A 27640-nucleotide genomic window follows, 5' to 3' on the forward strand; every position below is an offset into this window, starting at 1 on the left:
TCCTGGAATCCTCCAATTCCTGTTCCTCAAGGTAAGGAATGGTCCAGCAGCCTCCCTACTTAATATTGTTACTAACACCCTATAAACTAGTTGATTCGCTTACTTTAAGTGGTGTTTTCCAGTCTTAGTCTGTAAGTAAAAAAATGGGCGTTCTTTCAGTAGACGTTTCAACCATATCTTTAGAAAGGTCATTTTGGCCTTCAGCATTGTTTTGATTTCTAATTTTGCATACTCTTGATTAATTTAGGGAACCATTACCCAGCCAGTGGACCTTTTTTCCTGATGTTGTTTGGTCGTTTTGGTTTTTTTGTTTTGTTTTGTTTTGTTTAACTTCTCTCTCCTATGTCCTGCCTTATGGACTTTCATTGCTCATTAATGTGTGGATAGGAGTGGGAAAAATAACAAAACTAAAATTAGTTGTGTTTCCTACTTTTTAGCAGCAGTGATATGATTTACTCAAGGAGGAAATTGGAACTGTGAACTAAAATTAAGCTCTTGAATTTCTCAATTCATTAAGCTCAAGATTTCACTCATTCTTGTTATTCCTAACGCCAGGGAAGAACTCTGTGTTTACTACCATGAGGCAGGAAGAGCTTCATGCAAAAACACAGTTCAGTTCCAAATGCTTCCTGCCAATTTTGGACAAGCATAAATTGTGTTTATATCTTGAACATTTAGGTTAGCAATCTTAATTTAAACTATGCTTCCTATAATTTCATCACATATGTATCTGTTAAACTGGCAATGTTATAAAAGTAAAATTGAGTTTCAATTTAGTTTTGCAATTATAGTTTTCACCACCCAAAACAGTTATACAGCAGTTATAAATACAAAGCATTCTTTGAAGAGATAATCATCATTACCTAAATTAAGCAAGTGTTTGGGTATTCCTTCAATCTTCTAATGGAACATTATTTCTGACTTTAACTGATAAGGGGCTGACTTACCTGCCCCATGGTTAAGTGACTTACCCAATAACTTAATTGCATCCATTATTCCCTCTGAAATTGTGCTCTTCTTTTTTTCTTGATTTGTACTATCTTCATGACATCTTGGTTGTTAAATAGGTGTTTAGGATTATCACCTCTGAGGGTTTCTGCGGAAGATATTCAATGCATTGCAGGTAGAGAGATAATTACTTATTCTGTTCTCATCTTTGTTATCTTAAGCAAAAATTTAACATAAAAATCCAACACAGATGCTTTATGATGGCAAAATCCAATATAAGTATTATGACTGATACATCTTTCTATCTCTGTTCCATTGTTTTCCAAAGTTGTAAGCATCCCTAATGCACAGGATGCTCCACAAAAGGTGGTTCTGAGGTAGCAGACTTTGGCAAATATTGCCCTGCATTCTCACATTTGGAGAGGTCCAAGGCAATTGGTGTATTATAGATTCAGCAGACTTGTTCTAAAGGAAACTGTATAACTTTATTCAAGTCTTTCCCACAGTTATTCAGAAAATCTTTTCCTCCCCCATGGAAAAAGTATTCCCCAAAATACTGCTTTTTTTTTCACATATAGTAGTGACACAGATATTAGTAAATGTGCTAGTATTTGTATCACTGCTCTACGTTAAACATACAGCACAAAAAGAACTGCCTTCTAATCAGCAAATTATGTGCTAGCTTTAAAATACAATGTAGAGTCCCCACTAAATGGTGTATTCTTTCATTCAGACAATTGGCTGGATGATGCTTAGAAAAGAGTGCCAGATGGAAGGCGCCTAGGTGGCTCAGTTGGTTAAGCACCTGCCTTTGGCTCAGGTCATGATCCCAGGGTCCTGGGATCGAGCCCCACATCGGGCTCCCTGCTCAGTGGAGAGCCTACTTCTCCTCCCTCTCCCCTCTACTCGTGCTCTCTCTGTCTCTCTCAAATAAACAAATAAATCTTTAAAAAAAATAATGCCAGATAGTTAAAATTGGGGTGCTGAGGAAAGTACAACAATGAAATATTCCTTGGGCTTTTGGCATCTTCAACAAATTATTAATCAAATGTATATATCCTTAAAATTACTATTGGTTTCTTGTAGAAAGAGCATATGTTCATAGGATGTGAGCATTGATATGTCTTCACTCAGTGAGATGAGGGAAGCTTTAGGTTCTATTTCTTTCCACAGATCGTCATTCTTGCCAGCACATTTTCAATTCTTAAAACTAAAAAAGTGACAGCTGTCTCCTTCTCTGTTTTGACTTTCACTTAAACTGATACTATGTTTCAATAAAAATGCGCTGTTTTCCTCTTACACAAACGAGTTCTTACTTTCCATGGGACTGACACTTGCAGGAGCCTTTGAGATGTTAGAGGACATAGCCCAGGATGGGCATCAGCACCCATGCACTCCTGTCTCAGTTTTGCTCTTTTGAGTAAACAGACCTATTTAGCCTCTCGCCAAAGTTTCACACTGTGGGAGTTGATGCAATGGACCTAAAAATATCCAGTCTTGGGAACTAGATTAACATCAAATATGTAAGATGGAAGGCACCTCAGAAATCTACAGGTCAGGAGATCTCAGCGTGAGCACAAAAAAGCAAGCAAACAAGCGAACGAGGTTGAAGGGCCTAGCACACGGAAGAGTTAGATTTAATTGATCTGGGGTGGAGTCTAAAGTCTGGCATGTAATATTTCAAAAACTCTCCACTGGGGAGGGGAGCTAAAAGTGCAGTTGAGGTTGAGAGCAATTAATCTTCTCAAGCTTCATTTTACGAGTGAGGGATTTTTTGAGCAGTTAAGTGATTTGCTTGCTTACCGCTGCAAAATTAATTAGCCCATTGGAATCAGAATACAGATCTTCCGATTCTTAACCAATGCACTTCTGACCCTCCTCCCCACTCTCCTCAGCTGTGTGGACTGGGGAAGTCAGACAACTCCTCTGTTACCTTGTCAGTCCTACGTACCTGACAAGAACCATCACAGGATCAAATAATCAATGGAAAACATGCCTGTGCAAATTTAGATGGCGTTGCTAATTCATTATTAATGATCCAAACCAAAGCTCATTGTTCATTTGCACTCATTAGTGTGAGGCTTCCCATCAGCTTTCACTTGAAAAAGTGCTTTCCTCAATTTGTATTGGAAATCTCTTGGCATGTTATTCACTTCCAGATTCAGTATCTTTCCTGAATCTCCAAAGTGGTTTTTCCACAGCTGTCCCAACATTCAACCCACTCTGGGACACAATCTCTTTTTAACAGTTTTTTTAAAAGAGAACAAAAGTAAGAATCCTTAAATAAGTGTCCTATCTCCATGTCCTGGACCATGACAGTGCTTTGAGATGCCACAGAATAAGTAGCAAGAGCAAACAAAGAGAAACACTTTCTCCACACCTTCCTGCAGGGACCCAGCCAGCAGCCTTGCCCCTTTAGGGTAGCCCGCTTGCTTTCCTCACCTGCTGTGTCCCTGCCCCTATGAGCCCAGCACAGCAGGCTCTCCACCCTGCCACCTGCTCTCTCCACATCAGCTGAGCCTCCATCCTCAGTGGGTCTGCTCTACACCCAGTGGAAGGCTACAGAAGAGGACGAAGGAAGGCCACAAAGGAGGTTGTATGCCGGGACTGCTAGCATGTCTCTGCAGAGCAGATGGGCTGCATTGCTTTGATGCTCTAGGTGGTTCTTGGAGTGCTCTTTAGAATCTTGACATCGTAGGAGGCCAATGGGCATAGTTAGGTTGTTCAACAGGTGGCTACTACTCTAAGCTCTCCCCTACTACCCTGGAAAAATGCAGGAAGTACCAGTGACAAAGGCCTGACTGGCCCCTGGGTACACAAACCCAAATACTGCCCTTATTTCTAGGCCATCAGGATTTAACTTGATGTCCCACTGGGAACAACAGGGCTGCATGCCTGGTCCTCATTACCATGAATAATTGAATGTTACAAGTATGTCAGAGGGCTTCTGTGGACTGCTTTTCACCTACCTTAAAGGGATGGCACTTTGTAGGCAAACCCTTTCATGGAAGGTTCCTAGAACGTGCTGATCTAAACAGCTAACATCAGTCTCTCTAAATCAGTCATGTCATGGTTTCAGCCTAATTACTGGAATTGGTGTTCCCACTAAAGTTAGTAAATACCAGAAAGTAAGTTTTATTGCAAAACAGATTGTAGTTCCAGTAAAGATGCTGTATATGAACAGAAATGTGCTGATTACAGATGTCCATCAGCCTCAATCCTAAGCGATAGAGATTATAAAACAAAGTGTCCACCGGAGTAAGGACACATGCTCCTAGCAAGGCATCACAAATCAAAATCAAACCTGAATGTTCACAAACGGTATGCCGTGACCAGGTGGAATAAAATCAGACAGACTCAATTTTTAAAACTGCCTTAGGTGACACTCTTCTCCAGGAAAAAGAAAGTGGGGGGGGGGCAGCTCCATTTTTAATCCAATGCCTGTTTGAAAGCCTCATCTACAGCTCTGCTATGCCTTGCATAGAGGAGGCACCCAGTGATGCAAGCTCAATGAATCCTATAAATGGGAAGAGGAGAGAACATAATGCCTGTGCCTTCCTCCTGAAATCTTTTATTACAAAATTAAGATTTTTGTAAATGAACCTCAGGTATACCAAATTGGAATGATCCAATTCTTAGTTCAAGACATTGTCACTATGGGCTCATGCATAGTCTCATGTGAAAGCTTTTTGGGCATCTATTTAAATACCTAGTGAGGTCTTGTGAACACACCACCTGACGCAAACCCTGGAACATTGCCAATGACTTCGATCAAACCGTGTGTCCCAGTTCCCACCTCCAGTGCAGGGGAGTCACTGTCCTGAAGTTTGTCTTTATCTATCATCCCCAGGCTTTTGAAAATGTGGTTTTCATCACATATACGCCCAAATGTTATATTGTTTAGTTTAGTTGCTTTTTGAACTTTTTTGGAAAGGATATCGTGTTGTCTGAGGTAGTCTAGCACTTGCCTTTGTCACTCAACACTACCTTCCTATGATTTACCAATGAATCTCCTTTTACAACAAAATAGATTTATCATTAAATGTAAAAAAAAAAAAAGCCCAAAAACGAAAACAATAAAAAACAAAACCTCCACCTAAAATGCTTACATATTCTCCCACTGTGAGTGATAGGCCCTGAATTTAGGTTATGTTAAATCAGAAGACCACTTCCATAGAACAATATCTAGAGTAAAACGTCAGACTTTGACTCATTTATTCTCAGTAACTTCAAGGAACGCTAACACAAGAATAACTGACCCATTAATGTTCATCTATGAGTCATGTTGCTATTTCCTAATATTTTCTACCAAGTTGTTACACGAGGTAGGCTACAAAAAATATTTTTACTTCAATATATGCTAAAACTCACTGTGCATATTTTTAGTATGATGCTCAACAATTTGATTCAGGGGATTTCTCCTGTTAGCCTCATATCTAGTCTTTCCAGATCATGAAAATACATCTCAGAAAGGTATTTCTTTTGCTATTTCTTGCTCAAACAGTAGCAAACACCCTCAAAATTTTCTAGATAAGTTTTCTAGGCTCCACACTATAACAACTCAGAATTAAATTCCCTGGACTCTTTTGGAACTACTTATTGGAACTTAGTCTTTGAATCATCTGAGACTTGGCCATTAATAATCTAAGCTGATTCTTTTACTCAGTAGTTACACAACTCATCACAGAGCTGCCGCATCAAATCAATCTGGCCCCAGAAGTCCACTCTGCAGGCCTGGAGGAAGCTGGGCAACTCCTCATTCTCCAGCTGGAGGATTTAGACCGTCACACACCACATCTCTCCTGTCAGGCTATTTGTACAGCAGCATGGAGTCCTGGTTTAAAAAAAAAATTAAGCTTCAGAAGCTGGTGTTGAAGACCAGGCTGCATGAGAGATGAGTCGGAGACATCAGAAATAAAAATACAGGATGAATGGCTGGAAAAATCCAGACTCCAGTTCTTGCCCTGGCAATGCGTAGAGGAAATCTCTAAAATGCTAAGCAGAGGCCGTGATGCTAGAACGGTTTCTTCATTTCCCATGACCTCAAAGAGCAGCTGTAGTTAGGAAGCAACTTTGAAATGAATTATGCTCATTATATGATTGCACTCTTCTTGTGTGTATGGCTAAGACACCTGCTGATCCTTCAGCATTCTAGTGGGTGCCAGAGAGGACACAAAAGGAAGGAAGGAAACTAACATTTATTTCATGCCCAGCACTGTATGAGACACTTCTCCTTTACAGCTGGGGAAACTGGTGCTCAGACAAGTTACTTAACCGCCATGCTGTATAATAATGTCAGCACCAGGTCTGAATGCAAAGCCCATGTTCTTTCCATTATAGCACTGCCTACTCTTAAGGAATTTTAGAAGCTAACTGAGGAGAAAGTCACAAACAAAACAAAATAAAACAAAACACCTGAACCATAGTATGTTTACTGATGGCCAGGAAACTGGATTGGACCAGAATTGTCACTGGAATGAAGGGAGAGAGGTAGAATCCATAAGGAGAAATTCTGGTCCAGGGTGCAAGCTCAAGCTACTAACCATCAGAGAACAGAATAGAGGCTTTAGTAGGACGGCTTTGTTAAAGACAGATTTTAGAGAAGCTGATCTGATTACAGCAGTCCAGATTTGATAGCTGTGGTCATAGAAATGGAGAGAAAATGTCCCATAGGAGGGTCCCCCTTTTTTTTTTAATCTCCATAGCTTGGCTAGAACATGGTACATGGTAAATAAAGGTTTATCAAATGAAAAAATGGAGATATTGTGACAGAGGGCATGGCAGAACTCAATAAATATATATATAGTCATTCAAAAAGATGGAGAGAATCATCATGCTGTTGGAAGAACTGGGAAAATAATACTATGAGCTAATGTACAGTGTCAGCTATTAGCTAGGTGTGGTTCTAAGGCTTTTACACACATTAATTCAATTAACATACATAACAAGCCTAAGAATAGATACTATTATTATCCCCATTATACAGGTGAGGCACAGGGAAATTCTTTTTTTAACATTTAAAAAAAATTTTAACTCAATTAATTACCATATAATGTATTATTGGTTTCAGAGGTACAGGTCCGTGATTCATCAGTCTTAGATAATACCCAGGGCTCATTACATCACGTGCCTCCTTAATGTCCATACGCCTCCACCCCATTCTCCTCCAGCAATCCTCAGTTTGTTTCCTATGATTAAGAGTCTTTTATGGTTTGTCTTCCTCTCCGGTTCATCTTGTTCTATTTTTCCCTCTCTTCCCCTATGATCCTGTTTTGTTTCTTAAATTCCACATATCAGTGAGATCATATGATAACTGTCTTTCTCGGACTGACTTATTTCACGTAGCGTAATACCCTCTAGTTCCATCCACATCGTTGCAAATGGCAAGATTTCATTTTTGTGATGGCTGCATAAAATTCCATTGTGTGTGTATATATATATATATATAAATGTGTGTGTGTTTGTGTGTGTGTGTGTGTGTGTGTGTGTGTACCACATCTTCTTTATCCATTCTTCTGTCGATGGACATCTGGGCTCTTTCCATAGTTTGGCTATTGTCGGACATTGCTGCTATAAACACTGGGGTGCAGGTGCCCCTTCGGATCATTACATTTGTATCTTTGGGGTAAATACCCAGTAAGAGGCACAGGGAGATTAATGTCTTGACCCAGTCGACATGGCTACTCAGTGGTAAAGCCAGGATTGGAACCGGGCAGTCAGGCCACTGTCTCCATCTGAATCTCTATGCATAAGACTTGATACACAGAGACTAGGACAGAAAAATTCTCTTCTCCTTTTGATAGGCTCCCAGTGTAGACATTCAGAAGGGGGACAGATTTTATGGAAAGGACCAAGACATATAGGTGAACTGTGGCTCAGCAAGTATGCTATGCCTGCAATGAAAGTGAAATATTCTAGGGGTTTATTCAAATACTTCATAACTTCAGCCAATACCCCAGAGCTGGGCACTGGTGAAAAGCAGCAGCTTACCAAAAAGCACACTGTTCCTCCATCCTTCCACTGGCTAGAGCTTTTCCTTGGTTAGGCTATGGAACACACTACACTGGCTATAGCTTTATGAATTGATTTGAATTGATCCCTAGTTTTGTTTACATGTTTTTCATGCCTGTCTTAGTCAGTTTGGGCTGCATTAACAAGTTACCATGGACTTGAACTACAAACATTAATTTCTCACCATTCCAAAGCCTGGGAAGTCCAAGATCAAGGTGCCAGCAGATTTCAGTGTCTGTGGTGAGAACCCTCCTCCTAGAGCCTTCCTTCACCTATAGAGAGAAGATACAACCTCTTCTTTTTTTATTGTTATGTTAATCACCATACATGACATCATTAGTTCTTGATGTAGTGTTCCATGATTCATTGTTTGCGTATAATGCCCGGTGCTCCACGCAGAACGTACCCTCTTTAATACCCATCACCAGGCTAACCCATCCCCCCACCTCCCTCCCCTCTAGAACCCTCAGTTAGTTTCTCAGAGTCCATAGTCTCTCATGGTTCATCTCCCCCTCCGATTTCCCCCCCTTCATTCTTCCCCTTCTGCTATCTTGCAAAACTGTTGAATCACAGATCTGTACCTCTGAAGCAAGTAATACCTTATATGTTAAAAAAAGAAGAAGAAGAAGAAGAAGAAGATACAACCTCTTCTTTATCTCAGAGGTAGAGATAATCTCTCTTGAATCTCTTCTTACTCATGAATGAATCCCCTTCATTCGGGCTCCACCTTCATGACCTAATTACCTCCCCAAGACTTTGCCCGCAAATACAATCACACCGGGACTAGGGTTTCAACATATGATTTTGAGGGACACAAATGTTCAGTCCATAGCAACCGCAACTAAATTTCAAGACCTTCAAAGACAGAAATTGTTCCTTTTACTGCTTTGGGATCTTCAGTGCCTATGGCCATCCTGGGCACAGAGTGGGTACTTAATAAATACTTCTCTCATCCACTAAACGTTTTTGGAGCATAACCTAAAAAAGACTATTTTCAGTTATGCAACATCAACTCACCACATGGCAACTCTTTTCATCCACACTCTGCTGGTTGGAACAGTTAGAGTTAGGGAGAGCTATAAGAGAGAGAGGGATTTGTAAAACTGTGCAGGAGGGAACAGGTTAGAGCCCCAGTGATGCTACACTGAAATAATAAGAGATGCTTTGGCAGAAGCTATAGGGAACTGTTAGTAAAAACAAAACAAAACAAACAAAAACAAACAAACAAAACCTAAACCCTCTCTCTTACATTGTCATTACTTTCATTTTTACCTTGTGTATTGTCTGCAGCCTCACCTCTTCTTCCCTAGTAGATATATCTTGTTTGCCCAGCAGCACCTTTTTCTCTGTGGAACCTAAGTTCCCCTCTCCAGGTGGTCTCAATGGGGCTATCAATGACATCTCCTTATTTCAGAAAGGTGCACTTGACCTATGGTGGTCAAGCCCCCAGCAGGGCAAATTGGTGGCATAAAGCAGGGCCTATTACATCCTTTCATGAGTTTTGCCAGGCCACCCGGCCACAGAGGATCTCTCCTTGAATCACAAATATGCAAGAATAGGCTTAAAGATGCCCTTAGCTATCTTCCCCACCATATCCAAAGACTACCTTCAGAATGAAGCCATCACGCAGAGAAGGCTGAGTTGAAAGATGGGAAGAGAGATAGGTCCTGGTAGCTTTAGAGCTCCTTCCATCTGCTTTCTATTTTCTAATATTTTCTTGTTGTTTTGCCTCCTCCATTTTCTTAGGCTTCATGGTTTATGCAGTTTTAAAACATTCCTTTTGCCAAAATCCAGTCAAATTTTTTTCTTGAGACCAAGAAGGTAGTATATGAGTTCTATATGCCATTTTTACCTGGAAGTTTTCTGTCCTCATTTTAATGGTATGGAGATCTTGCAAAGAAAAGACATCGTTTCAGTTACTTATATAGAATATGTGCAACTCAGATCTGGCAGCATCCCAACTCAGATATGACATCAGTGCCTCTTCGTGCTTCACACTCATCTTGAAACAGGACCCAGCTCTAATCCATATTTCTGACAAACCAATTGAACTCCACGAAGCCTTAGTGATCAATGTCTCATTATTTTTGTACCTTCAACTGAAGATACATTGTAGCGAGTGATGCAAAAAAAAAAGATAGTTTTAATATGTTCTATGAAGAAAAAAATGGTACTACATTGGAGATAAAATAGAGATTATAGGATGGGACTAATAGAATGGGCAGATATGTTTTGACAGTGATTGTGGGATGGAGTAAATGAAAGGAGATCACAGCCTCAGCCACCACAGGTCTGAGAATGCCTCTGTGGGGATGCATACGGACACTGGAATTTGATGGCTGAGGAGCTGAGTGGACCTATGGCAAGGCACACTATGGAGTGTAGCACACTGAAACCCCTGGCTGTCTCTGCCTGCCTTATTTTAGCTCTTTTATATTAATTTTATATTCTAATTATTCATGGCTGATATTTAGGAATACAATTGATTTTGGTATAAGCCTATATGCAGCCACCTTGCTAAATTCATTTACTAGGTTTGTCTATTTAATTGTAGATAACTTTGAACTTTCTCCATGGACACGCATGCTATCTGCAAATAATTCATTTCTTCTTTTACTGTCTCTATGCCTTTAATATTTTTTTTCTTGCTCCATTGCACTATTAAGGACCTCCGGTTCAATGTTAAAGTAGTGATGGCAGATATCCTTTTGTTCCCAATCTCCAGAGGAAAACTTTCAATATTTCAGCATTAAATATGATGTTTGCTATATATTATTGCAGATAATCTTTTATCAAATTAAAGAGGTTCTCTACTATTCTTAGCCTGGTACATTTTTGCATTTTGGCTTGCAACATAATTTTTCCTTTTTATTCTATTAATATGTTGAATTACAAAGATTGATTATTTTTAATATTAGTGCAAACTGGCATTCCTAGAATAAACCAAATGTAGTCTTAATATATTATCTCTATATAGTAGGGATTCAATTGGCTAATGTTTTGTTGGGATTGTTCCTGAATCTTTCATGAAATCTATAATTTTTCTTTATTTTAATACACTTTTCCAATTTTACCTAAAGGTTACAAGTAGGGGATAGGGAAAGGTTTCCTTTATTCTTTCTCTGGATGAGTTTGTATAAATTTCGTATTATTTCCTCTTTAACTATTTGTAAGAATTAATTGTTGAAGCTATCTGAACTAAATATTTCTTTGTGGAAAAACTTCTAATTATACAATCAATTTATTTAATAACAGCTATTCATATTTTCTAATTTTTAGTGTCAATATTGGTAATTTTGTGGGGGATTTTGTCTTTTTCATTTTACTCTTTTAATGTATTGACATAAAATTTTTCATAATATCTGTATCTATACATATTTTATGTAGGAAAGATCTGTAGCATCCCCTTTCTCATTCTTGATATTAGTAAATTGCTCCTTGTCGGTTTTTTTTCTTTATCAGTTTTATTATATGCCAAATAACTGTATTAGTTTTTCTAAATAATCAACTTTTGGCTTTGTTGTTTTCATTAATATACAATTGTTTCTTATTTCAGGACTCTTCGTTCATATCTTGATTTTTTTTATTGTTTTGATAAACTTTTAATTAGAGTATTTAGACCATTCAGATTTAATGTAATTACTGATATGTATGGGTTTATATGTACTATCTTACTATTGTATCCTTTTTGGTTCTTTCATTTTGCCAATTTTCTCTTCTCTCCTTGAGTTTAATTTTCTGGTCTTTTTTCCTAACTTCTTGAGATAGTTACTTAAAGTATTGTTTCTCAGCCTTTATTTCTAATGCATACCTTTAAGACCCTACATTTTCATCTAGGCATAGCTTCAGCTGCATTACTCATGTTTGAATATATTATATTTTAATTATTCTATTAGAAATTATTCCTAAATTCTGATGTGATTTCTTTGATCATGGGTTGCTTTGAGAAGCATATTGCTTAATTTTAGAACATTTGGTGAATTTTCTAGTCATCCTTTTTATCTTGATTATCTAGCTTAATACCTGGTTAATAATTTCTATGATGAGAGAACATACTCTAAACTCAAAACTTTGAAATTTGATGAGACTTGCTTTATGGCCCAGCATATATTCAGTTATTGTCAAAGTTCCTTGAGTATTTTGCTGCTTTGTGTAGTGTTATATATATGTGTGAATTAAGTGCAGCTTATTAATTATGCTGTTCAGGTATGATATATTTTAATTTTTTAGCTTGTTTTATCAATACTGGGAGAGATGTATTAAAATCTCCCAGTATGATAGTGAATTTGATTATTTCTTTCTTGTAGTACTATCAATTTTTGACTTACACATTTTGAAATTATGCTATTAGATGCTTACAAATTTAGAATAATTGTTATGTCTTCCTCATTGATGATTTTTTATTTTCAAGAAATATCTCCCTTAATCTCTAATAATACTTCTTTCTCAAGTCTACCTTTCTTTATACTTAAGGTGTGTCTTTTGTAAGTAATTTATAGTTGGCCTTTGCTTTTTAAAAAATCCAGTCTATTAATTAGACTATTTAGACCATTAATAATTAATATGTGGGTTTCTATCACTTTGCTATGCATTTTCTTTTTGCTCACTTATTTTATATCACTTTTCTGTTGCTTTTTTTCTTTATTTTGAATTAATCAGATGTTTATTTTTCTCCTGATAGTTATATATTCGCTTACTGGTTGTTACTGATTTCTCTAGAGATTATAATAGGCATGTTTAAATTATTAGAATCCAGTATAATTGAATGTTCTTGCCACCTTCCAAACAGTGCTAGGACCTTAGAAAAACTTAACTCCATTTATCCTCTTCTCTCTTTTGTGTTATTATTGTAATGCATTTCATTTTGAGGTATAGTATATGTATAGCATTAGATTTTTAGGTATTATAGGTGAAATCTGTTTATTTCTTCTTATTTTAAAAAAATCTTCTTTTCCTTTCTATTTCTCTTAAGGTTTCATCCTTTGTGTTAACTGCTGTGGTGCTCTTTCTAGTTTAGTGTTTGCTTTTAAAATGATCTTTTACTTTTAATTATTTCTTGAGTTCTGTCACTTCATTTCTAAATTTTTTTTATTCTGACTTATGTTGTTCTTTCAACTCTTCTAATATGTGCTCGATTTTTAAAAGATTTTTAAAAATAGTATATTATAATTTTTTCTGTTTTTAAATGTGTATGTAATATTTAATAATTTACTGTCTCCCATTTTAATGTGAATTTAGTTTTCATGAACTTTTATAAAGAAGCAAACTTTAAGATAGATTTCACAGTTTCTTTTCATGTTCTTGTGTACTATTTAAATAAAATGGCAGCTCATTTTGAGATTCCCGAACTGTTTTCCTCTCCCATTTTTATCTGGACCTGATCTTTCCTCCATCTCTGTTATCTCTGTCCTCAGCTTTTATTCAGATCTAATTTTTTTCTCCTCAGTGTAGGATTCTGTCATGAATAGAATCACGACTAGTCCATTTTGAGAGTTCACAAGGGCTGGCCTGCTCCATCCCTCCAGTCTTTATCACCAGACTCTTTATGCTGCTATTGGATTGGGCAAAATCCCTCCTGGTTTCTCAAATTGGTATGCTGCACTTTTCATGAATGTCTGTTGGTTACGTGGGGACTCTCTTGTTCTCAGATCTGACAGATGTCTGGTGCTTCCCTACGCTTCCCCTCACACGGAAGCTGATAACTGGTAGGTCTTGTTGCTATTGGTAATATGTTCTCATATTCTTACATTTTGGAGTTAATGGGGATATTGTGTCACCCTTCTGTGTTGTTTGTGGGTTTTTTTTTTTATGTTGCTCTCTAGTTGTCTATCTCTTTTAATGTGGTAGTTGGGAAGACCCAAGACTTACGTTGACACCTCTGCCCCAATCATCTCAGATTTCCTCTAAATAAATTAATAGTTTAAATGTAGTTTTTTTCTCTGAAGTCCTTATGAATTACAGGGAAAGTTCCCTTATTTTGGAAACTTAGAAACATTTTTATAATATCTAGATTTATTACAGGACAAACTTTATTGCCTTGGGAAAATGTATAAAATGAATCCACAGTAATTTATAGTTGATTCACAATCCACAAATCAGAAATTACTACCCAAAATGCGTTTTTAAATAAATTTTGTATTAATCTTTAGGATGAGAGAAATAACAGAAAACCCAACAATGTCAGCAACATTGTTGCTGACAATTAGTATTTTTGAGTGTTTGTATGTCCTGCACATGTTCTTATTGGATTTATATGGATTAATTTATTTAATCCTCACAGTGAACTTATAAGATAGAATTTATTATTATCTTCATATTATGAATGATAAAACTTGGGCCCAAGGAAGTTAAATAGTTTGCAATAGTCACAGAAGTAAGCAGGTACCAGCCCACTACTCTACTCTATCTTCCAACATATACTATCAGAAGGAAATATCTTCCAAAAATGGTTTAGAGGGCAAATTTTTTTCTTCAAGTACTGTCATTGGGGTAGAATATGCATTTAAAAAATCAACATGGGATTTATAGAACAGAGTTGAATATAATCCTTGGCAATTCTGCATGTAGCATGAGTCAAGCTAGAATGCTGTCTTAGGCACACAACATCCTCTCCTCTTGGCTTTTTCTACACTTATAACAATGATAGAAAATGACATCCGGCGTAGGTAGGGAGTCATGGCAGCCTTAATTCAGTCACTTGATCCTGAGAACCAACATGTTTTCGGCCTGGTTTTCAGGAGTGTATGAAGACGAGTTAGGCAAGCAGCAGGGAATTCGATGTTCTCACCTCGAAACATTGGGCTGCGCCTGCATAGACGCAGACCACCAAGATTTCAGGAGAACAACTTCTTTCTTGACTCATACAAATGGGTCTTGACTTTCAATAACAAGGGGTTAATTTAGACAGACATCAGAAACCAATTCAGGCCCCGAGTCAGAGAGAGAGCCAGAAAAGACTTCAGAACCAGCAGCTTCTCCTGCAGAAGGCTGTGGTCTGCGTTCCACTCATCTGTTCGTTTTCCTGGTATGTTTTACACTTCTTAATTTGCCCCCATCCCCAAATAGCCTATGGAGCAGATAAGAGTATTTTAAAATATATTTCCTTAAACCTTTTAATAAGAAAGAATACATGACTTCTCTGCCCCTAAAAGACTTTTCAAAATCTGAAGGCTTTGAAGATTCAGAGAAATAGCAAGGCAGAGGCAATCAGGAGAGAGTGGGCTGACTTCTCCACTCTCCTCCTCACCACTTCCCTCAGACATCTCAGCTTACATATACAGATATTAATGAAGTATGCAAGATAGAGTTCCTGAAAGGGGCCTTGGAGAGGAGTAGGTTCTGAGGAATGGCATCAGAAAAGGAAGGAGGAGGTAGCAATGTGAGTGAAATACCCACCCAGGTGCATCTGTGGTGAAAACGTATGCATTTCATTCATAGATTATGTCTCCTAATGAACTGCCACTCTAGGAATTTTGTTTCTGTTTTTGTGTATATCTTTCTGATACCCTAAGGTTTGGAAGGAATGGAGAATACATTGTCAGAAAAGAAGCAATGCTATTAGATAATCAAGGTTACATCTAGCCAAAGGATGGAGCAAAACAACTTTTTATTTTTCCTCTTAAATTATCCATCACTCCATACTGAAGCCATCTTAGTTCAGTGTCAAGGATTTTCTCCTTTTCTGTCTCCCTCTCCCTTATTTACCTCCCCTGATAATCCAGGCTAAATTTTCACCCCTCTAATTCCACCCCAAGGTATTGGATTTTGTTTTTTTCTAATTTAATTTTATTATGTTATGTTAATCACCATACATTACATCATTAGTTTTTGATGTAGTGCTCCATGATTCATTGTTTGCATATAACACCCAGTGCTCCGTTCAATACGTGCCCTCTTTAATACCCATCACCAGGCTAACCCATCCCCCCACCCCCCTCCCCTCTAGAACCCTCAGTTTGTTTTTCAGTTTCCATCATCTCTCATGGTTCGTCTCCCCCTCTGATTCCCCCCCTTCATTTTTCCCTTCCTACTATCTTTTTTTTTCTTTAACATATAATGTATTATTTGTTTCAGAGGTACAGGTCTGTGATTCAACAGTCTTACACAATTCACAGCACTCACCATAGCACATACCCTCCCCAATGTCTATCACCCAGCCACCCCATCCCTCCCACCCCCCACCACTCCAGCAACACTCAGTTTGTGTCCTGAGATTAAGAATTCCTCATATCAGTGAGATCATATGATACATGTCTTTCTCTGATTGACTTATTGCACTCAGCATAATACCCTCCAGTTCCATCCACGTCACTGCAAATGGCAAGATATCATTCCTTTTGATGGCTGCATAATATTCCATTGTATATATATATATATATATATATATATATATATATATATACACCACATCTTCTTTATCCATTCATCTGTTGATGGACATCTTGGCTCTTTCCATAGTTTGGCTATTGTGGACATTGCTGCTATAAACATCAGGGTCCACGTACCCCTTCGGATCCCTACATTTGTATCTTTGGGGTAAATACGCAGTAGTGCAATTGCTGGGTCGTAGGGTAGCTCTATTTTCAACTGTTTGAGGAACCTCTATACTGTTTTCCAGAGTGGTTGCACCAGCTTGCGTTCCCACCAACAGTGTAGGAGGGTTCCCCTTTCTCCGCATCCCTGCCAACATCTGTCGTTTCCTGACTTGCTGATTTTAGCCATTCTGACTGGCATGAGGTGGTATCTCACTGAGGTTTTGATTTGGATTTCCCTGATGCCGAGCGATGTTGAGCACTTTTTCATGTGTCTGTTGGCCATTTGGATGTCTTCTTTGGAAAAATGTCTGTTCATGTCTTCTGCCCATTTCTTGATTGGATTATTTGTTCTTTGGGTGTTGAGTTTGATAAATTCTTTATAGATTTTGGATACTAGCCCTTTATCTGATATGTCATTTGAAATATCTTCTCCCATTCTGTCAGTTGTCTTTTGGTTTTGTTGACTGTTTCTTTTGCTCTGCAAAAGCTTTTTATCTTGATGAAGTCCCAATAGTTCAATTTTGCCCTTGCTTCCCTTGCCTTTGGTGATGTTTCTAGGAAGAAGTTGCTGCGGCTGAGGTCGAAGAGGGTGCTGCCTGTGTTCTCCTGTAGGATTTTGATGGACTCCTGTCTCACATTGAGGTCTTTCATCCATTTTGAGTCTATTTTTGTGTGTGGTGTAAGGAAATGGTCCAGTTTCATTCTTCTGCATGTGGCTCTCCAATTTTCCCAACACCATTTGTTGAAGAGACTGTCTTTTTTCCATTGGACATTCTTGCCTGCTTTGTCGAAGATGAGTTGACCATAGTGTTGAGGGTCCATTTCTGGGCTCTCTATTCTGTTCCATTGATCTATGTGTCTGTTTTTGTGCCAGTACCATACTGTTTTGATGATGACAGCTTTGTAATAGAGCTTGAAGTCCAGAATTGTGAAAGTATTGGATTTCAGCTACATTGTGTCATTTGGATTCCCCACCTCTTTCTCATGGAGCTGGTGAGACTGAGTGCAGGTGGGAGGGCTTTAAATTCTTCAGGTACTTCGCAGTAGTATTTACAAGGTAAACACACCCCATCTCTTATAATATGACCACTTCTCTCAGCATAATGCTAGGGCATTATTATCATATAGTTCTTTTACTCCGCTGTGCCAGATATTTACTTCTATTGCTCTGACCTGACATGGGCAGCACTCAGAGAGAGAGGTGAGCCAGCTCTTCCCTCTGGCCCACAATGAAGAGAGTTCAGGAGTAGGAGGAGAGCCCTTGCCATCTGGTGTAGCCTTTGAAGTCTGGCACAGGGGTTTTGCTAAAGCTCAACAAACAGGGAATACTTTTCACAAAAGCTAGAAAATGCAGGTTGCCAAGTTTTTCCAGGCTGCTAATTCAAAGAAGATGTGGAATACACTAGTTAGGCAAAATAGACCATCTGGTCAAGACGGCAGAAAAACTGAATTGGGGCGGTGATTGGCAGTTCTAATAGCCAGTGATGGAAGCCATGGACAATTCCTTTTTCCCAGGGTTCTAGCCTTTCCTGCTCAGAGGTTTTCCTGCCTTTCACTGTTGACCACTTTTATAAATCCCTATGCTGGTATGTGTTAACATCCTCACCTGTGGAAGGTAATCTTTGTAAATTTGAAGGCTGCTTATATTAAGGGTAGTTATGCCAAGTATGGAACATATAAACAAGCACCAGTGGTAATAGAACACTCTTTAAAAAGTTAGTTCCTAAATATTCTATGTTTTTTATAAGATCTATAATTGCATTATCTATGCTTTCTTTAGGAGATCGCTTCAGAAATAAATGTGTCTTTAAAATACTATATCTGAAGCTGGAATCATGCTCTCCCTCCCCTCTCTCCTGAGTCCCAGGAGGCTGAGGCAATATCAGTAATGGAGACACTCAGATATGGGCAAGATACACATTGAACAAGTCCCATGAAAGAAAGCTTGTTTGCTGTGTCTCTATGCTCTTCAAAGTCAACCGGGATGATGGCAAAGGGCAACTGTCTTACAACCCCTTACTTTGGTGCAGAAAAAGGCCTTCAGTGGTCAGAATTACTCACTTTGCACAAGGTAACCGCCAAAACATTTCTGAATACCATAATTCACCATGATGGAGACTGTGTTATTAGAAAAAATAAAATTATTAAGCTACAATAAGAGGTCAGGCTGCCCAGTATTAAACATGTCATAAGAATGCAGATGTTGCAGTTACCTAAACTTCATGTTTCAAATAAAAATCAAGTATAAGCTTTTCCTGTTACATGAACAATCACGTAATCTTCTAAAGGTGGCTTTTACAACATAAAAGATTCAACATTTTCTAGTACATATTAGGAACATTCTTAAATTGAATTTTTCCCTTTATCTACTCTCTGAAAGCTGCTCCTCTGGGGACAGATGAGCATAGTAGGCAGGTATTGGTTGACCACTCCTTTATAGAAAACATTCAATTTGCTAAGCACTCTTCAGTAAGCATTTCTTCACCACCTACTATGTGCTGAGCACAGTAAGACAAAATGAGTCAGAGATCGAGAATATGCCTTTCAGAAGAATATACACTTGTTAGGAAAACAGCAAATGCCAAACCAACAAAAAAAAGTAAGACAAGACAGAATATGGAGTAGAAATACTAAATGCCATGGGAGAGATTGCAATGAAGAGACAAGGAATGTTAGGAGAGGCCTGGAGTTTGGCAAGAAGGTAGAGAAACCATTCTGAGCAAAATGCCAGAAGGCAAAAAAGCACAGCAGGTATAGGACGGGATGAAGAGCCTCAGGAAATAAGGTTATTCCCACGAGGAAGGGTCAGGTGATAAGAAAGTTTCGACTTCAGGGGCGCCTGGGTGGCTCAGTCGTTAAGCGTCTGCCTTCAGCTCAGGTCATGATCCCAGGTCCTGGGATGGAGCCCCACATCGGGCTCCCTGCTCAAGGGGGAGTCTGCTTCTCCCTCTCCCTCTGCCCCTGTCCCCACTTGTGCGCACCCTCTCTCTCTCTCAAATAAATAAATAAAATCTTTAAAAAGAAAAAGAAAGTTTCGATTCCATCAAAAGGGATTTTTCAGTTGATCTCATAAACAATGGAGTCACGGTAGTAAAAAGGAACCATGCAAGTGGGTGGCAGGGGCACATAGAATACACTCAAGGCTTAAACATCAGCAAACATGAACATTTAGAGCAGGGCTTTTGCAGCAATACACCCGTTACATGAGCAGAGTCTATGGTGGAGTCCATGGGCTAGAATGAAAAACCAAAACTGGGCTGATTGATGACAAGATTGAAAGAAAATAAAATGCTGAAGATCAGGCCCTAGGACGGGGCCTGACAGAGTTAAACAGTGGTTATTCAATGCATGGTGTCTGAATAGATGGCTAATAAGTAAATCTCAGATTCTGAGCCTGGGCAACTGAGACACTGATAGACAATAAATAAGAGACAATAGTGTCACCAACACCCTCACACCGGCTCTGCGGAGATCACCCAAAATTGAAATTATCATCACTCAAGTTCAGTTCATTTAATTCAGTAAATCCAGTTTTAAAAAATCCAACTGGTTAGTTTAGGGATACAAAAGAGGGACAGCTAGCTTTTCCATAGTTCCCTTCTTGCCCACTCGTTTTTGATGTCGTGGAGACCTAGACCCATAAATGAAGAAAGATCAAGCCATATGAGGGCCTGTGGAATATGCTAACTTTTCCTACATTTTTTTTTCTTGTACAGAAGAGATTGCTGACTAAGCTGACTATACTTTCAACAAATAAATATTTTCCGTAGGATCATTTGCCAAGTCCAAAACGAAAGAGGACTTCTCACGGAGCAACAAACGGCTTTTCCTAAACACATTAAGCCATTTCCACCAGGGCAGTTCAGCTCACCCTTCACCAGCCTGCTGAAGAGCCGTCACTCCCTCTCTTTTCCTGCTCCTGGTTTTAAATCATATTTTATTGTTATTCCCTTGGCTCAAAGCTCCCATAATTGCTTTTTCCTTAAGCACAGAGAAGTGGAAAATCAGAGCAACAATAACAACGGCACAGTGCTGCTGGTGCGAAGGATGGGCAGACAAACGGGCAGCCCCACTATCTTATCTCCGCACGGAAGTCACAGACCAAAGCCTCCTTCTTGCACTTCTATGCTCTGTTTTATTTTCAAGCCTATCAACTGGCAGTGGTTCCTTGAAAGGGAGTATTTTCGCATGAAAGTCAAAACAAGCAATATTTAGTCTGAGACTAGAAGAGATCATTAATAATTGGATGCTTCCTGCCTAGTTCCAGGTTGGTAGCGCCTCAGAGGTGTTTATTCCTGGATCCATTGTTTTTATGTAGTTACTGTATCTTCTAATTAAAAAACTTCAGAAGGGGAGGATTTGAAAGCTATGAAGGTGCTGCCACCTTGAGGATTCTTCCTGTCCGTTTGGAGATTTACCTTTACCAAGCAAGGGTAAATTCGTGGTGGTCTCATTTTATTCTGGGAAGAAACTGAACTAACTTGTAGCTCTCCAGTTTGGGATTTTGCAGCACCTGGGGACAAGCATCTGATGGCCAATGACACTGTACGCTCTTCAGCTGTAAGTTTTCGCATCAGGTGCCACAGGCAGCGATAAGAAGCAGCCTTTCACACTGTCCTCGCTAGTGACTGCTTAGACTCACAAGAACCTTATCATCCAACTCCCTCTTCTTGCCCCAGCTCCACCTCCCACAAGCAGTATAGAATATTGGAGAAAATAAGAAGATAGGATTCTATTTCACTGAGGTTTAAAACAACATAAAACGAACCAATAACTTAAAATACAGGTTTAATTATAGAAAAAAACTACAAAACCCTCACCTCTCCAACTCCCCCAAATGCTGTCAATTCTTTCAGCATTAATGCCTTATCGATGACAATGGTGCCCTAAAAATGCTCTGCTCAGAAAACAGAGGAGTTAGGGATGGATGGGATCCCACCCCTAAATTTATAATAAGGGGCAGGGTGACTGCCAAGTTCATTACCATCTCCAAATGAAGAGACAATGAAGTGTGTTACCAAAGGTATCCTCTATCAACCAGTCCCCATTTGATGAGATTTAGTTGTATGTATGTTAGATTGATGTACTCTTTAAAAAATAAACCTAAACAGTAGACTGTTCATTTGGGGGATTTTTCTTTATTTCTTGGCTTTCAGAAACCCTTCTCATTAAACCTTTAGTACATTCCACATGAATCCTTTAGAACATGTTTACCAAGATGCCTGCTTCCAGCATGCTGAGGAAGAGAAGACTTGAACTTCTATTGAACCTGAGGCTCCCGCACAATTCCGGGGCAGAAGTGGTTCTATTTCCCCATTAAAAAGCTTTCATTTGTAAGCCACAGATGAAATTTCATCTGCTTTGCATCAGGCTAGTTTTAACTTGAGAGAACTTGGCACCATAAGCCTAAACCCCATTATTGGTGTCCCATTTCTGAGGGGAAATAATACATTTACGGCTTGGTTTTTGTTTATTTTGTTTTTGTTTAAAAAAAATTAAACACAGTGGTGCCCTCACATTTCTCACCTCTCATTCAAAGCTTATTATTCTGGGCTGCTCTCCACTGAGCATCCCTGGAATGACAGCCATATGTGGTTTTTGGTCCTTGTGTACATTGCCAAGCAACCTGGAGCTCTCTTGGCACCTACACACGCCCTCTTGGATTGCTGAGTCCACTTACATACAAAACACTATTTTATACATGGGAAAATAAAATGGCCCATTTTAAGTTTTCCCTTAGAAAATGTAATCATGGGACAAATAAGCTTTCTCTTTCCCCATGTTCTTATACTACAAAGGTGCTACTCAGGAGGTACTTATCAGACCCATAAAATGCAGTTTAATGTAAGGGGCCACGAATCATCCTGATTGGATGTTGATAGCCACGTGGAGGACTCCATGAGGATGGATCGCTGCAGGGCACATCCACTCAATAATAAGCTTTTTGAGGACAGGAGCCGGTCTCGTGCATTTGGAGAATATGCATTTCTTGAAAAAGGATACTAGAAGAATGAGAGAGAAAAAGGAGAAAAGAAAGAGTGCCACTTGCTGGGAAGTGGAGGGGGGCTACCATAATCCCCATTGCTTAGAGAGTCCCAGGCCCTGAGGAGGGGCCGGCCAGTGGGGCCTGTCTCAATCCCTTGCACGGAGTGACAGCCCCCAGAATTCACCATTTCCGTTTCTCCACATACAGAATGCAGAAGGAATGGCAAACTGATTGGGTAAGCAACTGGAATAAGCCCCCATTTCATTCTGGCAGGGATTTCTTTACCTTCCTCTTTTGGCTAGGTTTTATCTTCCTGAACCAAGTTCTTGTCACTTAGCTGTTCTTAGCTTTTAGCACTTGTCAATTAGTTCTTATCATCAAAATAAATGTCTGATTCAACATTGATTCTTCCGGTAGAGAGAAATGGTTTGGCCATAAAGTCCTTAGCTGAACTGAATAGATTTTATCAAATAAGAGAAAGAGGGCAAATCTTTGCAAAAATATAGCATAGACTTTTTCCCTCAAATGAAATTTGAAAAGCAAAACGTTCAACTCGTTCTGCAAAGTTAAAAATAAAGGAAGGGGAAAATGCAACCACCGAACTTCTTGGCAGATGAAGTCACACGATATAACGGATAGTATGACTCACATTCCAAACTGTTATCATGTCCCAATATTAGAAGCACTTTTTAAAATACCTTAATATTTAACTCAGTGATAAACTCAATTACATGTTATTCATTCTATATCTTTTCTTCATCTGAAAACAGAAATAAAATGTGCCTTACAATGTAACCATGGATATGGATAGCTAGAATTATGAGAATTTCAAGATCAACAGCTCATTTAATCCTATGAATTTATGTCACCACACTTAAATTATAATAACATAATAATGGTTACTGTAACCAGGTACTGTGTTAGAAGTTTTGGATCTACCATCTCATTTAGTCCTCCTAGCACTATGAGGAAGTCACTATTATAATTCCATTTTATTCTGACACTCAACCAGAGGATACACTTCCAGAGTGAAACAATAGCAAATGGCAAATTAAAATTCAGACAGCTGGAGTCCAACACCAGAAACCACCCTGTAAGCAACCGCACAGTAAAGATCATCCTGTTATAATCATTCACTTATTCTGGTTCATTTCAAGATTCTTATTTACAGTGACTATTAACCTGAGCTCGCGTTGTCCTTGGAGGAGTGACTTTTGGCATCTACCATGCCTACATTCACTTAGGGAAGTTCTAAAAGAATCTGCTCAGTTTTTTCCCCCCTTAAGTTACAGTGAACAAAGAAAAACTCACCTAAACCACCAAATCTATAAAATGTCAAAAGAATTTGATTTTTAAAAAAGCCATGTCTGCAGTATAGTTTTTGGGTCTAAAAGAAGACCGAGTGAAAAAACCAGCAGTTGAACGATGTGTTCATTCTGTTACTCTGTTAAAAGCTTACAACTCAAAACCCAAAAAAAGCTTCAGGAAGAAACTAGTAAACTTGTTTGTAGTTTTATAATACTGGCAACAGCTAACAGCCTCCGGTGTTAGAACTGATGCTCATTAGGAAGAGATCCCTAGAACATTGTTTTATTGGTAATGACTGTATGTCCCTTATTATCGTCACATGAAGAACAAAGGGGGCTGAATAAACCCAATGTTCTCGACTTACTCATACGGATCATCACAGCCTCCATCTACCTATGAATTTGTAACACGTGTTCCAATTAATGAGCAGCGTTGCACTGTGCCTTTTACAGATTTATCATTCACTGTAGATGTTAACTACCACAACAAGGCAAGAGAGAGGGTTGAAAGAGTTCCAAAAAATTTTTCACGGTTCACATAGCAGACAGGCATGTGCAAGGTCAATTTACAACAGAGGGCAGAGGTTGCAGTAAGAGCCTTTCCCTTCATTTTACCTAAAAAATCAGCACCGTGGAATTAGAAAGTCATTTTAATGACCTCATTAAAAACTTTACTTGGTAAATAGAGGCATACAATGTACTTTAGTTTCTTCTGTAACTAAAATAATAATAAATAAAACTCCTTAGAAATTTTGTGATGACACAATAAAAGTCAAATTTATGAGGCTTTTTTCACCTCCAAATGATCCATCTAATGCTTTCTCCTCACCTCCCTAGGTATTAAAGGGAAGGTCTGCAGATTTTCCATGAGGAAAAAAACAAAAGGATCTTGATACTCTTCAAAAGTAAGACAACATTTAAATGCAGATTGCTCATGTTATTTTCCTTTCATATATATAAAAGCATATATATATATATATATATATATATATATGTTTCCATTACACAGTGACTCCATTCCTACATTTCCTACAAAACCCGGAGGAACATCAACCCTTCCATGCTTTCTCAATATTCCTTGGCTTCAAGTGGCTTACAGTACTTTTCATATTCCCCTAAAGCCCTTGGAGAGTTTGACAACAGTTTCACCAACTGGAATTTTAAATATCAAATTTTTGAAGATCATGATATTATTTATAGACTATGGATAAAATGTTTCTGAAACATTTTCCTACCTTTAAAATCAGATGAATGCAGTCTAATTTTAAATTATATTTGGTCAAGAGTGCTTTTGTTGCTTGGGATTTTTATTTATGGTCTAGGATGTGGCCATAGTTTGAATAAGATTCCTTGCCTGTGAGGAGCTTGGCCTGATGGAAGGGATAAATCACCTCGTATTCATGATGCTGCATACAACATGACATAAGCCACCTTGCTGCTTATTCTGGGCACTTCATTATTCCCATTGCTGTCAGCCTCCTTGGTAATCCTATTTTAGAAACCTGAACAAACTTGAAGAGTCACAGAGCACTGAGACACTCCTTTCCTGAAAGGTAGTTGGATAAGCCACCTCTTCTCTCAGACAAGTATAAGTAATTTGGCTTATTCATACACTTAACTTGGTCATATTTAACCATTTTTAGACAAGCAAGCCCGCCTTCCCTTTCCTAGGATTTGAGGGTACATTTTCTCACATGTTTGCCCTGGTTCATTCATCAAAGCATTTTCCTTTCTAACAAAAGGCCATCACCTTGTTCCAGCTTCTTTACCCATGACCTGAGTCTTCTATAAGGAATGATTCCTGGGCTGTTCAAAGGGGCGGTCTGTCTCACACATCATTGTGAAGAACTCTTCTAACTGGAAGCTATCTTTGAAATCCTCATTCTAAAAGAACTGTATTTTAGAAAATAGCCAACAGTAATTTTCACTACTATGTTTTACCAAAAAGAAGTCTTCCGGCCTACACGATAAAAACAGAGAGAAACAACTTCCTCCCCTCTGAAGACACAGGTTAGCCGTGAGGGTGAGAGGCAGTGGGCTAAGGCGGGAAGAGCCCCTGAGTAGGACATGGGCTGCCTCCTAGACTCGGTGACCTTGCATGAGCATTGAACTACTCTGGGCCTCGGTTTCCTCTTCTAAAAAAAATGAGGATCTAGGCTAGGTGAACCCTAAAACTCTGTCCAGTCTGATCTATGAATAGCATAGCTTTATAAACACGACAGATGGCACAAGCTTTGATATTTGGCGGTCTCTCATGCACACGTCCTTATTTCACGTCTGTATTCCCCAGTAACTCCTCTCCTGTACTTCTTGTCTGGTAACTAAACCATGCAGGTAAATCCAATTAGGGGCAGGCCTTCTCTTTGGGCACCAGCAGAGCAACCAGCTGCTGATCATTAGAGCTCCTCCACATCTAGCTAGTTTTACAAAAACTAATTAGAGCGCTTACATCAGGATTTTTAACAAAAAGATGTTGCCTTTGAATAAGCCCAAAGTGATATGGACAAAATGATAAGCAGCTTTATTAGACACTGAATAAAACACTAAACAAATCACAGTACCTGTAAGTAAGCCAGCAGTTGGCAGCCACACTTTTTTCCCCCATACATACTTCCCATCTTCTTCATGAGAATCTCATGAGTTGTATCACAGGCTGGGTCTCCAAGACACTGGCCGTCTTCGATGCTAGGAGTGCCAAGGACACAGCAGAGCCTAGCTCCACAGAGATTTCTCGGTTCCCAAACTGCATGATTATTGTTGGAGGTATTTGTGGAAAATTCTTCTAACTTTGTTCTTCTGCCTCTTCCTTCTACCCTGTTCATATGGTGCTGACTCCTGTTTTATCTCCCCCTCTGGACTCTGGCTTTCTGAGACAGCCTTCCCCACGCTCTGCACGGCCCTTCCCCGGACAGTGTGGCTGCTTCGGCTCTCTGCCTACCCTTTTCTCCAGTATGGGTGGCCAATCATCTATAAAACGAGAAGCTACACTAGGTAATCAATAAAACCCAACCAGCCTGCTTACATGGGTAGCCATTTGGAGTCGTCTACAAAGATTCTTCCATCCTTGGTTCTTGGAACATACTCAAGAGGAGAGGCCACTCACCACTCAGATGATGTGACGGACAAATGTTGGGGACATGCCAGCATGGGGGGAAAAAAGATGCCTCTTGGAAGCCAGAGAGTCTGTCTGTAATTCATTTTTCTTCATTTTAAAGCATTCCCAGACCTTATCAAATTCCATGAGCTCTTAACCCCGTCCTTACCAGTATATTTAGATAATAATTATAAGCAATGTTTCTATGTGCCAGACACTATACTGAGTGCTTTTATTCATCCTCACAACCACTCTTTGAGGATAGTACCATTATTACACCCATTTCACAGATGGGGAAAATGTGGCTCACATAGGTTAAGTAATTTGCCCAACATCACATAGTAGGAAATAGCAGAGCTGGGCTTTGAAATCAGGCAACCTGGCCTTATGACCTACACCCTCAAACTCTCTGTACTCTCCTGCCTCTCCACATGGGTTTCAGATGCACAACAATTTGGTTGGAATCATGTGCATATGTCATGGAGGGGGAAGGGTTGAAATAGTTTAATTCCATGGAATATCAAGTAATTACCTGGATTCTCTTCCCTCTTTCAAAACAACTGCTTGTCAAAAGCCCATCTTATTTAATTTATTGGTTCCTATAAATCTTAAGTTGGCAGATCTGCTCTTCCAAAATTATACACCCTGATTTGGGCTGGGAAACAAAGATCATCATCTGGTTTGGGATGGGTACAGCCACTTTAATAAGAGAATAACAAGAAATATAAGCAATAGAGAAAGTAGGAAGGGACTTGATCTT

General features: G+C 39.0%; 1 long non-coding RNA gene across 1 annotated transcript; it reads left to right on the forward strand.

Annotated features, from left to right (window-relative positions):
* On the forward strand, positions 1-26956 carry LOC113926248. Its single transcript, XR_003521250.2, has 3 exons — positions 1-31; positions 24624-24691; positions 26663-26956. It is a non-coding gene; the product is annotated as an uncharacterized LOC113926248 (long non-coding RNA).
* Positions 26957-27640: the final 684 nt, after the last annotated feature.

The sequence above is a fragment of the Zalophus californianus genome, chromosome 7 (genome assembly GCF_009762305.2).
Source record: "Zalophus californianus isolate mZalCal1 chromosome 7, mZalCal1.pri.v2, whole genome shotgun sequence".
Taxonomy (NCBI): domain Eukaryota; kingdom Metazoa; phylum Chordata; class Mammalia; order Carnivora; family Otariidae; genus Zalophus; species Zalophus californianus.